This window comes from Thalia democratica, unplaced genomic scaffold, assembly GCF_965202585.1.
Source record: "Thalia democratica unplaced genomic scaffold, ktThaDemo2.hap1.1 HAP1_SCAFFOLD_968, whole genome shotgun sequence".
Taxonomy (NCBI): Eukaryota; Metazoa; Chordata; class Thaliacea; order Salpida; family Salpidae; genus Thalia; species Thalia democratica.
In genome coordinates this window covers 30,001-34,973 of record NW_028139905.1, presented here as the reverse complement: position 1 = coordinate 34,973, position 4,973 = coordinate 30,001, and the positions used below count along the sequence as shown (strand labels likewise).

General features: G+C 25.4%; 2 non-coding genes across 2 annotated transcripts; both read right to left on the bottom strand.

Moving 5' to 3' along the window:
• Positions 1 to 1,679: 1,679 nt before the first annotated feature.
• Positions 1,680 to 1,798, bottom strand: LOC145847517 (5S ribosomal RNA). The gene has a single exon (XR_014371344.1). It is a non-coding gene; the product is annotated as a 5S ribosomal RNA (ribosomal RNA).
• A 2,855-nt stretch (positions 1,799 to 4,653) lies between these two features.
• LOC145847522 (5S ribosomal RNA) lies at positions 4,654 to 4,772 on the bottom strand. The gene has a single exon (XR_014371349.1). It is a non-coding gene; the product is annotated as a 5S ribosomal RNA (ribosomal RNA).
• Positions 4,773 to 4,973: the final 201 nt, after the last annotated feature.

Genomic DNA, 4,973 nt, shown 5'->3' with positions numbered 1-4,973 from the left:
AGTCTCCTTATTTGCTTCTGGTTTTACTTGAGTTACATAACGTTAAATAAACATACTTAATAAACGTAACCATCAATACTGTCATTTTAATAAAACTAAGTACAAATACATTGAATTAACATAGAACTTTAAAAAGCCTTCGCTAGTATCTGTTGGTAACAGTAAATAACCTATTATGACTCACAATACAGGAGTGCGAAATTTATTTTTCATTTGATTTTTCAGGTATTTATTTATTTGTGGAAATAAACTTTTTTATTACATTAGAAACTAATTGAATTTTTCCTATAACTATACCTATTATTATATTTAGTATGCTTAAAAGTAATAAAATGACACGTCGCGATTATATAATAAACAAACAATCAAACAAACAAAGAAAAAAAAAAAAAAAAAAACTATTTTTTTAAACTTATATTTCAACTATATGTCTTATTTTATTTTCATTTAAACTTACTTTAAACCTCTGTATTTGTTATATATATATTTCAACACAATACGATTAAACTATAAGACAAACAACAAAATAAAATAATCACATTAATAAATACACTAAGCAAATAGCTAGAATAAATATAAATAGTTCAATATATACAATATATTTCTTCCATTTTTAAGTTACTTGTTAAACATATTTATTTAAAAATGTTTCTTTAGAATATAAAACTAACAGTTCTACAAATAAAGAAATTAAAAAGCCAATACACATAACACTAACTTTTCATAAATTAGATATGCAAATATGAACAAAATAGTAACTAAATTCTAAAGCTTTTGTAAACTGTGAACTTATAAACTTATAATAATAATTGCATATTCACCATTCACAATAGCTTTTTATTTAGTACACAACTGGTCTGTAAATTGTGTAGTTTATTGAAAGTATAATCCCGTTTTGCTTCTGGTTTAAATAAAGTTATACAACACATACTAAAGTAAATTAAATAAAGTAATTCACTACTATCGTATTAAATAAAACCAATTTACAAAATACATTAATTTAAATTAAAGTGAACTTTGAACTTATAATAATAATTGCATATTCACTATTCAGAATTTCTTTAAATTTAGTACACAACTGGTCTGTAAATTGTGTTGGTTCTATTCAAGTACTCTCCTTGTTTGTTTTGTTTTAGTTGTATTTATTTTTAGATACTAGCACATTCAATACACATAATAAAGTAAACCAAATAAACTCTATTAATTTAAACTAAGTACAAATACATTAAGTTAATACAAAACTTTAAAAAGCTTTTGCTAGTATCTGTTGGTAACAGTAAATAACTTATTATGACTCACAATACAAAAGTGCAAAATTTATTTTCGTTTGATTTTTCAAGTAGCCACGCTTTTATTTGTTTTTGGACAAAAAGACTTTAAAGTTTTAGTATAAAAGACTAGTTGTATTAATTTTAACTCAGAAAATTGTACTCTACAAGATGGTGCCATTATTTTTTCGATATCTCAAACTGGTCAAACCACTTTTTTAGCGCTCTAATTGGTTTAAACAGCAAATAAGCAAACAGCAAATAACGTTATCTGATTGGCTAAGGTTTTTGTTTGCTAATAACTAGAATTTTCTTTTCTTTTAAGCGTTAAAGAAATGTAAATAAACGAGTAATAAGTATAAATAGGTCAGAAAGAAAAATAGTACAAAAAAGATGAATTCAAAAAGCAAAGGCCTACGGCACGTGGTATTCCCAAGCGGTCACCCATCTAAGTACTAACCACGCCCGACACTGCTTAACTTCCCAGATCGGACGAGATGGGGTGTACTCAGTGTGGTATGGTCGTAGGCGTTTGAAGGCGTTTACAAGCCTTTATAAACCCTTCGGTTTATTTAAAAAACCTATTTGCACTTGATTTACAATCAATTTGATATTTTAAAATTATTCCTTATAAAATTTTAACCTGAATTAACTTTTTTTTTGTTTTTTTAATCAACAGTTACTCCCAAACTGTACTAAAACTGTATTGTAACTGTACAAAAGTGTTTGTTTAAATAATTGTTATCTATAAATTACCTAAGACCAGGAAAAGTAGAAGTAAAGTTTATTGAATTATTAAATAAATAAAATAAAATCGTAAAATAAAATAATACAATATGTTTACAATTTGTCATTGATCTATCCATTTATGTTATTGCATTACAAATACAAACATTGCATACATTCAAGAGTATTATTCATCAATCTTTTCAATATAATAAGTTTTAAATTTATATTTATTTTTAAATAATTCCTGACATTTTAGATTACCTGAGATTTTTTTTTAATTAAATTAATTTTAGTAATTAAATACTTGACGTTCTATTTTGTTTAATTTGATAACTCAACCATGTTTATTTTTTTTACTAATTTAAAAGAACTATTAAACTAAAAGACATTACATACAGCTTCTAAAAGTTTTAAACACCTTAAAAAATATTATTATTTTAAAGATATATTAAAGAACTAAACAGATATTACTCCTAAAAAATCTTGTTAATAATATATAAAAAGTACTCAAAGTCAGACTCGGAAATATATATACTGTTGTATATCTTACTTGAAGTTCACTGTAATTGACACTGTATAACAAAATTATAAAAATCAACCTATTTATATAGCAAAATATTTCTTTATCTTTGTCGTGGCGCGGTGGGTCAGTGGTCTTATCAGCTGACTCATAAGCAGAAGGTTGTAAGATCGAATCCCGCTAGTCGTCACGAAACACCACTATCGTTCAATGTTCGGGCTTCAAATTCTTTGAGATTATACTGTACTATTTATCTATCTAACTAATCTATCTAACAAATGTTGTTCAATCTAGGTTGTGGGTACTTGGGTCGAGTAATGCCTTTGACTTACAATCTGTTGTGGATTGACAATATTCCTCTATCTATCATTAAACAAATCTATCTAATAAATGTTGTTCAATCTAGGTTGTGGGTACTTGGGTCGAGTAATGCCTTTGACCTACAATCTGTTGTTGATTGTCAACATTCCTCTATCTATCAATAATGATTATATTCAATAATAAATGTTGATTAATTCAGTTGTAAGAAAACCAGTGCGCTGGTTAGGTTGGGTAAGGCCTTCGACTTACAATCTTGGGGATTATCAACGTTCATCACAAGTACAGTAACGATCTCATTGAATTTCCAGTTGGAACATAGGATTGTAGTGGTGGCCTACTTTGTAGGTTTTTTGCCTAGTTTGTTTTTTGCCTAGTAGTGTTTGCCTAGTTTGACAAACTATAGTATATATATTGTATAACTTTACTTGTATTATTTTTTATTTAAATTACTACTTATTATTAAAGAATTAAATTTTTTTAGAAAAAAAAACTATGTATTTTAACTAATGCTTATATTATATGTTTTGTTTTATTTTTATTCAAACTTACTTTAAACCTCTGTATTTTTTATACAATACGATTAAACTATATAACAGAAAAATAATTAAATAATCAAACTATTGAATAAGCAGTTAATTAGTGTGTTTTTTTATGCTTCTTTCATTTTTAACTTACTTGTTAACCATATTTCTTTTATTAAAGTATAAAACTAACAGTTACTAAAATAAAATAATCATAAAGTCAATACACAAAACACTAACTTTTTATAATTTAAATATGCAAACATGAATATAGTTATGAATCTATTATTTATTCAAATAGAATTATTCAAAGCTTATAATTATAAAGCTTTTGTATAATGTTTCAATTACAGTGAACTTTAAGTAAGATAAGTTTTTTTTTTTGTAATAACTACAAAATTGGTATTTTAGTTTATTATTAGTAACTAAATACTTATATTTATTATATTTAAAAAAAAACATCTATACTAACTCTAATTTCAAAGCATATTAAATACAAATTTTACCAACTAAATATTTATTTTTATTTTAATTATTATAACTTTCAAACATAAGCTTGTATACCTTATATACCTATATACCTCATATAGTAGGCTTGACATAACATAACATTATTTAATTCTTTTTGTTTGAAATAAACTCATTTAGTTATTAGTAAATTACAACATAAATGTTTATAACAATATAACTAAGATTTAGCTTTTGAGTTAGTAAACTTTGATAGTTTTCTTTTAATAGTTTAATAATCTTTATTTAAGTTCAAGCAAAATTGCTATATATTTAATACACATACAAAAGTAAACTAAGTAAACGTAATTCAATAGTTTCTATTAAGTAAAAGTAATTACAAATACATTAAGTTAATACAAAACTTTAAAAAGCTTTTGCTAGTATCTGTTGGTAACAGTAAATAACTTATTATGACTCACAATACAAAAGTGCAAAATTTATTTTCGTTTGATTTTTCAAGTAGCCACGCTTTTATTTGTTTTTGGACAAAAAAACTTTTAAGTTTTAGTATAAAAGACTAATTGTATTAATTTTAACTCAGAAAATTGTACTCTACAAGATGGTGCCATTATTTTTTCGATATCTCAAACTGGTCAAACCACTTTTTTAGCGCTCTAATTGGTTTAAACAGCAAATAACGTTATCTGATTGGCTTACGTTTTTATTTGCTAATAACTAGAATTTACTTTTCTTTTAAGCGTTAAAGAAATGTAAATAAACGAGTAATAAGTATAAATAGGTCAGAAAGAAAAATAGTACAAAAAAGATGAATTCAAAAAGCAAAAGCCTACGGCACGTGGTATTCCCAAGCGGTCACCCATCTAAGTACTAACCACGCCCGACACTGCTTAACTTCCCAGATCGGACGAGATGGGGTGTGCTCAGTGTGGTATGGTCGTAGGCGTTTGAAAGCGTTTACAAGCCTTTATAAACCCTTCGGTTTGTTTAAAAAACCTATTTGCACTTGATTTACAATCAATTTGATATTTTAAAATTAATCCTTATAAAATTTTAACTTGATGTAAGTATTTTTTTTATTAAAACCTTTTTTTTTGGTGTTTTAATTACAATTACTCCCTGTAACTTTATTTAAGACTTTGTTTA